The 11,707-nt window shown below is 41.1% G+C and overlaps 1 long non-coding RNA gene across 1 annotated transcript; it reads right to left on the bottom strand.

The window, feature by feature from the left end:
- Positions 1-988: 988 nt before the first annotated feature.
- On the bottom strand, positions 989-1,413 carry LOC117526352. Its single transcript, XR_004565266.1, has 3 exons — positions 1,401-1,413; positions 1,138-1,291; positions 989-1,011 (listed from the first exon to the last, which is right to left on the bottom strand). It is a non-coding gene; the product is annotated as an uncharacterized LOC117526352 (long non-coding RNA).
- Between the last annotated feature and the right edge of the window lie 10,294 nt (positions 1,414-11,707).

Genomic DNA, 11,707 nt, shown 5'->3' with positions numbered 1-11,707 from the left:
TTTGACTACAATCCACTATTAGTGGACATCTACCTGAAATGTACACAAGAGCGTTGTCTACAAGACCATCGAAGCGGGTGGGAAGGTAGCTGTGGTCATGTATCAGTGCAGGAATGTCAGCAAAGGGGGATAGAAGATTTTCTTCTTCTTCTGCAGAGGACATATCCATAACTGAGAGGCTTGTAGATATGTCGATGTGGTAGGATGGGGCCGCAGAGGACATTGCTACAGCTGGTATGGTCTCTGTGTCATCCTGTACTGTCACATTCCCTTTGCTGCTTGGTTTAACAACCCCACACCGGGCCATCAGCTTTCGGAAAATGTACTTGAAACATATTCACATGCTTATCTGTGACCCTATTAGCAGCATGTAATCCACTTTTCTTTTGGACATTGTTCAGATGAACAATGTACCTCCAATTGATGCTTCCAGTGATGCTTCTAATTGGGCAATAAACACGTACCTGCAACATATTGCGTGTCAGCTTCAGCATGTGGCAAGCATCCATCATGACAAAAACATTGTCATGTGTTACTGGATGTGGGAAATAGGTCTTCAAGGGCTCACAGGGGTTTGCCTTTAGATTGCACCCAAATTTGGTGCACATATTCACATTGGATGCATGACCATCCATTGTCAGGCACACCACCCTTATCTGACGGTGATGCAGCTCTTCTATGGCATGCTCTACCAACACTTTTTGTGTTTCTGGTGTGAGGGACATTGTCAAATAATATGCAATTGGAGCTTTCCAATAACCTTGAAGCCCAACCACCATAAACACAAGAGCCTCGGAGGCAATGTCTGTCTCATTTAATCGATCCCCCATGTCCACAAATCCATACATTGTTTGTGTCTGAGGATCATATTGGACGTGCTTTTTGATGGCCATGGCATCCAGCATCAGAGTCACACAGCCGTACTTGGCTTCATCTTCTTTACGTCGTCTTTCCAGCATGTCCAACATCATTTTATTGAGACCAAGTGTGGCATCAACGGAGCTCAACCACCTTTGTAAATTTAAAAGTACCCATTTAACCACTAACCTAGATAATGATTAGAAAATATCTAGTACTACATATTCAGGTTAATGTAGGCATGTAATTTATTTTAAAATTAGAAATCATGAAGCATACCTTTGCAATGAACTGGGATGTGGAAGGTGAATATGCAGAGTCTCTCTCAGATAATGATAGGCTTTTGGGCCATGGAGGTGGAGCGTAAGGGCAAAAACTCTCTGGGCCTTAGTGTACTCCACACCCTGCCTCGAAAAGAGGTGAACTGGAAGATCTGAAATTCAATTAGCAAAAGTGATTTTGTAGGTTTAATTTTAATGAGGAGAATGCTACCAAAGAAGATAAAAGACAAAAAATATTCCATGAAATATTTTTTATTTCACCTGAGTAGCAATCAAGCTTGTCTTTTAGCTTTTCATTGATTAGATTTTTCTCCTTAAGTTCCTCCAGAAGAGACAGCATGTTTTTCTTAGCCCTCCTTTCTCTTGCCAAGGCATTTGACTTCTCCCGCTGCAGTTTCCTCACTCTTGCTGAGGCTTCTTGGAGTTTTGCACGTATAGATTTGGGACAAGCAAGCAGTGAGTATGTGTGGTCAGTGGCCTGTCGCTTACGGCACTTGTGCCTCTCTCCAATGGCTCCCTGTTGCCACAAAATATATAAATAATGGTAATATAAAACATATATAAGTTACTTTTTAATTCAAATTATACTCACAACATCGGCAAGTCGATTGGCAGGTTGTCTTCCACTCTGCTAGAAGTGTTTGTGTTTCTTGTTGTTACCAGCTAAAGTAAATACAAGTAAAGACATTAGAAAATGTTGAAATATTGGTATGAGTTATATACATACATACAACCCCTGGCAAAAATTATGGAATCACCGGCCTCGGAGGATGTTCATTCTGTTGTTTAATTTTGTAGAAAAAAAGCAGATCACAGACATGACACAAAACTAAAGTCATTTCAAATGGCAACTTTCTGGCTTTAAGAAACACTATAAGAAATCAAGAAAAAAAAGATTGTGGCAGTCAGTAACGGGTAATTTTTTAGACCAAGCAGAGGAAAAAAATATGGACTCACTCAATTCTGAGGAATAAATTATGGAATCACCCTGTAAATTTCCATCCCCAAAACTAACACCTGCATCAGATCAGATCTGCTCGTTGACATTGACCCTATGTCATGAAATTGACCCTATGTGTCTTTTTGCAAGGAATGTTTTCACAGTTTTTGCTCTATGGCAAGATGCATTATCTGTTGTGTGTTGGGGGGGCGTGGCTGGCTGTGTTGGTGTTCTTTTCTTTTCTTTGCTCTCCAGGTGGCATGAGGGCTGATTTGTCTGTGGAGAAAGTGCTGGCTGAAGAGTCCTCACCCTTATTAGCGTCATGTGGAACACCTGTGGCAAGGGCTCATGTGCGGCCTTGAAGACTTGCAGCTGAAGCAGATAATTGGATGGCGTTCTGCATATAAGTCATGTGTGATTTGAGCAGAACTGCCGGGAACTCGACCTTGTGACGTTCGTTTGTGAGACGCTGAGGACCGCGCCTGGGTTTGACATATCGAGCCCGTAAAGCAGGGAAGGGTGAGGACACATGCTGTCAGCACACGCTAAAGGTAATTAAGTGATTAAGTAACTGTTGATAGTATCTTGGTGTTTTGTTGCACAGTAAACTGAGATTGTGAAGAGAATTGTGCAGCTTGCTTCTCACTGCGGTGGCGTGCAGGATAAGTGATCCTCCACTTGTTGTGAGAGGCTGCTCATTTGTATAAAGTTAAAAAGAAACATTGACCTGAGTGTGTTGCTGATAGCGTGTGTTATGCGAAAGATAGAGTTGTATCTGCTGACTCATCTCACCTTCTCTTTGCCCCACAGAGAATCGGTTCGTCGTGTCCACCTGGGGGGTGTTTGGCGGTAGTAGTGAGTCCAGGAGCGCCGGGCTTTAATCCTTGCGGGCGCTGGAGAACGTGCCACTTATCACTCCACCAGAGGGACGCTTTTTATGTTTTACATTTGTAAGCACAGGTGAAAAATAAATTGTTTCTGTTGGGAACCGCCTTCTGGTTATCTTTACCGCTGGGTTCTGTCAGACGCAGGTCCGCTCCTCAAACCGCGTCAACACATAACATTATCTTCTTGAAAAATGATTTCATCATCCTCAAACATCAGAAAAGTGACCAAAATATAAACGTAAACTTGTGCATTTATTGATGATGTAATGACAGCCATCTCCCCAGTGCCTTTACCTGACATGCAGCCTTATATCATCAATGACTGTGGAAATTTACATGTTGTCTTCAGGCAGTCATCTTTATAAATCTCAACGGCACCAAACAAAAGTTCCAGCATCATCACCTTGCCCAATGCAGATTCGAGATTCATCACTGAATATGACTTTCATCCAGTCATCCACAGTCCACGATTGCTTTTCTTTAGCCCATTGTAACCTTGTTTTTTTCTGTTTAGGTGTTAATGATGGCTTTCGTTTAGCTTTTCTGTATGTAAATCCCATTTCCTTTAGGCGGTTTCTTACAGTTCGGTCACAGACGTTGACTCCAGTTTCCTCCCATTCGTTCCTCATTTGTTTTGTTGTGCATTTTCGATTTTTGAGACATATTGCTTTAAGTTTTCTGTCTTGACGCTTTGATGTCTTCCTTGGTCTACCAGTATGTTTGCCTTTAACAACCTTCCCATGTTGTTTGTATTTGGTCCAGAGTTTAGACACAGCTGACTGTGAACAACCAACATCTTTTGCAACATTGCATGATGATTTACCCTCTTTTAAGAGTATGATAATCCTCTCCTTTGTTTCAATTGACATCTCTCGTGTTGGAGCCATGATTCATGTCAGTCCACTTGGTGCAACAGCTCTCCAAGGTGTGATCACTCCTTTTTAGATGCAGACTAACAAGCAGATATGATCTGATGCAGGTGTTAGTTTTGGGGATGAATATTTACAGGGTGATTCCATAATTTATTCCTCAGAATTGAGTGAGTCCATATTTTTTTCCTCTGCTTGGTCTAAAAAAGTAACCGTTACTGACTGCCACAATCTTTTTTTCTTGATTTCTTATAGTGTTTCTTAAAGCCAGAAAGTTGCCATTTGAAATTACTTTAGTTTTGTATCATGTCTGTGATCTGCTTTTTTCTACAAAATTTGTTGTTGGGTTGTATATACACACATATACACACGCACACACACATCATTGTTGGTCAATGATATACATACCTTTTGAAGATGAGATGGAAATTTGAAAATAGCTGGCACAACATTATCTCAAAGCCGGACAGTCTGCCCCGTTCTATCGAAGTCCTCACTCCTGAAGTGCTCAGTGCACAGTAGTGTCCTGTCATTGGCAACAAAACGGCCCTTCTTACTGCAACTTCCCACTGCCTCCTTCTCTCTCTGTTTTTGGGAAATCTTAAACACAGTCAAATAAATAAATAAATAAATAAATATAACATTTTCCACCTTTCTTTCCATTAACATTAAGGATAAGGACAAAATTACACACCTAAATTATCATGGTGTGTGTATATGTGTGTGTGTGCGTAGATGTGCGTGTGTGTGCTTTTACTCTGGGAATAGAACATCACACTACAAGAATAATAAAAACATCCAAAAAATACAGAATGAGTAAATAAATTATAGCAACATATTTTAAATAGCCTCGTGTCAACAAAAATCTAGCAATCCTATTATGTCATGTACTGTCATACATATATCTTACAGGTGATATATGATGCAGCGCTCATTAGAGCAGCCGTATGCTGCACAAAAATCAGGCATCTCCTTGAGGTGTACTGCTATAGACACAAAGAGAGCAATTTACTGTATCATAATACAAGATGTTTTTAACAAACCAATCCACTTGCAAATCATGAGCGACTCATGTACCAATTGCTGGGTTAACTTTTATATATTAGGTTCCACTCAAAGGCTCTTCTTATTAGTCAACTAACCAAAACTGAACCAGGACTAAACCAGGACTGAACTAGGACTCAGGACCAAACCAGACCTGAATCAGGACTAAACCATACCTGAACTAGGACTAAATATCACAGTGTCCTTTTCACAGGTCAGAGTTTAGTCATAGTTGTTCTTACGCACTTTTGTTTTGCACAAATCGAAACTAGTTAACTCCACATGGCTAATTTGCATAAACCAGCAGCATACAGCTATGTGATTAAATAGATTTTTAGTAAAGAGAATCTGGATTTTAACTTTTACAAATACCCTGAATTGTAGCCACGTTAACAGGGCTGTGAAATGAAAATTGTGAAATCTGAGGATAAATCCGAGGACTTATAAAACTTGTATGAAACGCGTACGTTTTAAGGCTGTAAAACCCCTCTCTCCACACTTTATACACTTTTCTCAAACAGGCATTAACATTTTCTCACTTTTCTCTCGTGTGTAAAAAAGTTCAAACCTTAGTAGAAAACTAAGACCAACCTGTTTTCAGGCCCAAACATTTGTTTGAGAAATAAAAATAGAACGTTTTCCTATAAATAATTGTGATGTCTTTTAGAACTAACAAATTAAATTTTAAAATAAGAACAACCCCAGGTTTCTTTTCAGCACTGTAGCCAGGCTGACAAAGAGTCAGAGCTCTATTGAGCTGAGTATTCCTTTAACTTTAACTAGTAATGACTTCATGACTTTCTTTGCTAATAAAATTTTAACTATTAGAGAAAAAATTACTCATAACCATCCCAAGACGTATCGTTATCTTTGGCTGCTTTCAGTGATGCCGGTATTTGGTTAGACTCTTTCTCTCCGATTGTTCTGTCTGAGTTATTTTCATTAGTTACTTCATCCAAACCATCAACATGTCTATTAGACCCCATTCCTACCAGGCTGCTCAAGGAAGCCCTACCATTATTTAATGCTTCGATCTTAAATATGATCAATCTGTCTTTATTAGTTGGCTATGTACCACAGGCTTTTAAGGTGGCAGTAATTAAACCATTACTTAAAAAGCCATCACTTGACCCAGCTATCTTAGCTAATTATAGGCCAATCTCCAACCTTCCTTTTCTCTCAAAAATTCTTGAAAGGGTAGTTGTAAAACAGCTAACTGATCATCTGCAGAGGAATGGTCTATTTGAAGAGTTTCAGTCAGGTTTTAGAATTCATCATAGTACAGAAACAGCATTAGTGAAGGTTACAAATGATCTTCTTATGGCCTCAGACAGTGGACTCATCTCTGTGCTTGTTCTGTTAGACCTCAGTGCTGCTTTTGATACTGTTGACCATAAAATTTTATTACAGAGATTAGAGCATGCCATAGGTATTAAAGGCACTGCGCTGCAGTGGTTTGAATCATATTTATCTAATAGATTACAATTTGTTCATGTAAATGGGGAATCTTCTTCACAGACTAAGGTTAATTATGGAGTTCCACAAGGTTCTGTGCTAGGACCAATTTTATTCACTTATACATGCTTCCCTTAGGCAGTATTATTAGACGGCATTGCTTAATTTTCATTGTTACGCAGATGATACCCAACTTTATCTATCCATGAAGCCAGAGGACACACACCAATTAGCTAAACTGCAGGATTGTCTTACAGACATAAGGACATGGATGACCTCTAATTTCCTGCTTTTAAACTCAGGTAAAACTGAAGTTATTGTACTTGGCCCCACAAATCTTAGAAACATGGTGTCTAACCAGATCCTTACTCTGGATGGCATTACCCTGACCTCTAGTAATACTGTGAGAAATCTTGGAGTCATTTTTGATCAGGATATGTCATTCAAAGCGCATATTAAACAAATATGTAAGACTGCTTTTTGCATTTACGCAATATCTCTAAAATTAGAAAGGTCTTGTCTCAGAGTGATGCTGAAAAACTAATTCATGCATTTATTTCCTCTAGGCTGGACTATTGTAATTCATTATTATCAGGCTGTCCTAAAAGTTCCATGAAAAGCCTTCAGTTAATTCAAAATGCTGCAGCTAGAGTACTGACGGGGACTAGAAGGAGAGAGCATATCTCATCCATATTGGCCTCTCTTCATTGGCTTCCTGTTAATTCTAGAATAGAATTTAAAATTCTTCTTCTTACTTATAAGGTTTTGAATAATCAGGTCCCTTCTTATCTTAGGGACCTCATAGTACCATATCACCCCAATAGAGCGCTTCGCTCTCAGACTGCAGGCTTACTTGTAGTTCCTAGGGTTTGTAAGAGTAGAATGGGAGGCAGAGCCTTTAGCTTTCAGGCTCCTCTCCTGTGGAACCAGCTCCCAATTCGGATCAGGGAGACAGACACCCTCTCTACTTTTAAGATTAGGCTTAAAACTATCCTTTTTGCTAAAGCTTATAGTTAGGGCTGGATCAGGTGACCCTGAACCATCCCTTAGTTATGCTGCTATAGACGTAGACTGCTGGGGGGTTCCCATAATGCACTGAGTGTTTCTTTTTCTTTTTGCTCTGTATGCACCACTCTGCATTTAATCATTAGTGATTGATCTCTGCTCCCCTCCACAGCATGTCTTTTTCCTGGTTCTCTCCCTCAGCCCCAACCAGTCCCAGCAGAAGACTGCCCCTCCCTGAGCCTGGTTCTGCTGGAAGTTTCTTCCTGTTAAAAGGGAGTTTTTCCTTCCCACTGTCGCCAAGTGCTTGCTCACAGGGGGTCGTTTTGACCTTTGGGGTTTTTCCGTAATTATTGTATGGCCTTGCCTTACAATATAAAGCGCCTTGGGGCAACTGTTTGTTGTGATTTGGCGCTATATAAGTAAAATTGAAAATTGAATTGAATTGAATTTTAACGATCAACCTACGAGGTTGGACACGTAAGAAATTATTAATAGTGACTGACCAGTATTTCAAAGTTCCTCTGATCGCGCCTCTTTGTCCTGGCGCTGCTCCGCTGTCGCGCCTTTTTCCAGAGTCAAACCTTGGTGCAGGTATCTTTTTCCGAGTCAAAAACACAGTTATGGGTAGTTGTTGGTGCTCCTTTTTCTTCTGGGCGAGAAGATTCTTATAAACAGACACGTACTCTCCCTTCGCTGTGCCACGACCGGCCTGCTTGATGAGGACGCAGAACATAATGCACTGTAAAAAAAAAAAAAAGCATGCAAAATTGGACTAAAAACATCCGCAAAACTGCGAGGCCGCGAAAGGTGAACCGCGTTATAGTGAGGGACCACTGTACACCAAACCATTTGTAAATTCATTATGATTTTTACTAGTTAAGCATATTTTAGTGTGCACAGATCACTTACCTTAATATAGCTACCACGGAATGCGCCGAAACAAGTCCTGTGGCAAGATGGCCCCCAGTGAACGACGCCAGAGACTCCACCCCGAACCATCTACCCTTATACATATCTGTGGTTGTGCATTTGTGGCAGACTGGCTGCCTGTCGCTTGCTGATGACATCATCATTAAGCGCAAGATGTGATTGGCTGGTCGACTCAGGGAACATTGTGGGTAGTGTAGTTCAGGTTCACTTTGGAAAGCAGAAAAGTGAAAGTGAAACTGGTTTATCAGAAGCTGATGGTGTAAACTGATGTGGCCATGTCCAAATCAATACTAAAAGTTATTGGTTGTTGGTTATCTGTAATAAAGATAAATTCTTTAGCAGTTTAGCATCATAAAAGATAACTTTTCGGTTATCGGATTAATGGTTATCAAAGCTAACTTTTTGGTTAGCTGTGCCCACCTCTGGACATCACACTTTACCATCTATCTGACTGCTTACAGTTAACAGGGTCAGGTCAACTATGCGCTTGTGTGCTGGATTGCGCCCCAGTACATGGTCCCACCCCAGTGGTTGGACAAGGCCAAGGGAACATCTTCGTTTCACCTGGCTAGTCAGGTGGGTGCCATCCAGGACTTGAGATACTTCTGTAGTGTGGTGGATGGAGAAATGCATGGCACCAGCGAGTGCTTTGTCTTCACATAATTCGTGTTTACTCAATATTCCTCTTAACTTTTGTAAAATTCTACATAATTCTATGATTACTGCCATTTTCTTGAGCACCTCCTGTATTGATCATGTTTCCGTTTCTCACCATCTTTGTTGGTGTCCTTGTCATTACAGACACAGTTTTTGTGATTTGTTACTGTCACTGATTGTCCAAATAGATCCTTGTCATTTGATTGGATTGGATGTCACATGGCATTCATTTTGGTTCCATATGCTTTGCTCCACTGAATGACTCCACTACGTTTTGATAAATGTGTCTGTGATGCAAGGAAGCTATCTATACCACATGGACTTTTTTGACTGGTCTATTTAGGTGGTATATAACACAAATAATGAATGTTTTCCATTTGCAGTGCTCAAAATATTTGCATGGGTTGAAAGATGGAATTCTCCATCCATCAAGACAAAGCAGAGAATATGTATACTTGACCTCATGCATCACACTCGAGAACTACTCTTGGTCCTGACTGGCATCCATCCAGACAGACAACCAGTCCACCCTCACTTACTGAAAGCTGCCATGTATCTTCCGCAGACATGGTGATGATCTCGTGGTTAAGCAGTGGGCTTGAGACTAGATGATCTTTGGTCTAGCCAAAAAATCACTAAGGGCCTTTGGACAAGAGCCTTAATCCCCAGTGTGTAGTGAGCGCCTTGCATGGCAGCACCCTGACATTGGTGTGTGAGTGTGTGTGTGTGTGTGTGTGTGTGTGTGTGTGTGTGTGTGTGTGTGTGTGTGTGTGTGTGTGTGTGTGTGTGTGTGTGTGTGTGTGTGTGTGTGTGTGTGTGTGTGTGTGTGTGTGTGTGTGTGTAAATGGTAAATGGACTGCATTCATATAGCGCTTTTCCATCTACATCAGATGTTCAAGGTGCTTTACACATCAATGTCTCACATTCACCCCGATGTCAGGGGTCTGGTCCAAAGCCCAATGCTTTAACTGCTGGACCATCACCTCCCATGTGTGTGAATGGGTGAATATGAGGCATTACTGTAAAGTACTTTGGGCTTCTGATATAGACAGAAAAGTGCTATGTAAATACAGTCCATTTACCATGTCATATGTATTCATCCCCTGGTCCTTTTCCAGTTGCCCCGTTCCTTAACACTGAGGAACCTGTGTCCTGGATCATGTCCAGAGAAGTATGCCACATGGCCAAAATGTTCAAGCTCATTCACTTACAGTTAAAGAGGTCTGCCACATCTGAGTTTCCCTGCCTGTTTGAAAAAGCTACACCAGTGATGTCCAAGGAGCCTCTAAAAAGAGCTTGTACCAAAGGTATCCAGTCATTACAATAGATCACTGATGACCACTCAAGTATCACAGACATACAGTAAATCTGGACCAACAGAACCATCACATCCAAAGATATCTAGGTGTTGGGCTTGAGTCCAGAAGATCATGGGTTCAAATCCCCGCCTGACTGGAAAATCACTAAGGGCCCTTGGGCAAGGCTTTTAATCGCCTATTGCTCCCAGTGTGTCGTGAGCGCCTTGTATGGCAGCACCCTGACATCGGGGTGAATGTGAGGCATAATTGTAAAGCTCTTTGAACATCTGATGCAGACGGAAAAGAGCTATATAAATGCAGTCCATTTACCATTTATATCTGCATGGCCAGTTACCTTTGTCTAGAATCCTCATGATTCTATAAGGTCTAAATGCAGCTTTACCCACTGTGTTGTTTTACCATCTTCACAGTCTCAGTGTGTTTAGATGGTTCATATCAGAGTGGCAAATTTGTGCTGAATGCTGGCACTGGTTATGTCCACCATCCTGGCAGGAGATTCAGCCTTACAAAACTTCTCGATGTAGCCAGCCCAGCGGAACAGTAGGGCTGGCTAATCTTGTAGGATGATGCCATTGTGTACCATTATTGATAGGTTGACCATCAGTGCCATCACAGTGCGCTTGTTCAGTTCCCTATGCAGCCTGGAATTACTGCCAAACAGTGCGCTCCATCTCCTCCCTATGTTTTTCAAAATGGTCTGTCACATGGTCAGATGTTGTTCCATCTTGTCATCATAGAACTCAAACATTCCATTCACCCAATATGTTGTGTTCATGTTTGCAAGTCCTCCAACAAGACTGGATGCAAACACCTGTGCCAGCCGCTTCTATAGACCCTGCAATCCCGCAAAAGTCTCCAGTGTCTTCCAATGAAACCAAGACACAACAATGTGTAGCCCGTGACTTTGAAAAGTCATGGAGCCGTTTTAATCACAATTGCCACATTCATAGCAACTTATGCAGTCGTTGTAATGAGTCCAATCAGTCCCAGTGCCTGTGATGAAATGACCAGAGGAGAGTCGTCAGGATCAACCACAGCAGCTGCTGCTCGCACTGTCCGTGGCCCGTGAAGCCATCAGACCAGAAGTACCTTCAAAAGCTCACAATGTCTTTCAATGCAATTTCATTAAAAATCAGATTCTAGTCAGACTTTTTGAACCATTTTATTATTGAATGATCATCAGCAATTGTCTGGATCACCATGAACTGTACGCCTACATTCACAAAGCAATCAAGGATTTTTTATTCGACAAAATGGCAGTTTTCAAATTTAGTTTAGCCTTGATGACCACCAGTCCTAGGCTCTGGAAATGAAAGTAACTTACATCGACAAGCTCACGGTCCAAAACTAAATGTTCTGTGAATCACACACCTACACTTCCATTCACTAAATGTATTTTGTTTTATAGGAAAATTAACATTCTAATATATATATATATATATATATATATATATATTAGAAT

Source organism: Thalassophryne amazonica, chromosome 15, assembly GCF_902500255.1.
Source record: "Thalassophryne amazonica chromosome 15, fThaAma1.1, whole genome shotgun sequence".
NCBI classification, from domain to species: domain Eukaryota; kingdom Metazoa; phylum Chordata; class Actinopteri; order Batrachoidiformes; family Batrachoididae; genus Thalassophryne; species Thalassophryne amazonica.
Note: the sequence above shows the minus strand (reverse complement) of the source record. Positions and strands in the feature narration are given on the sequence as shown.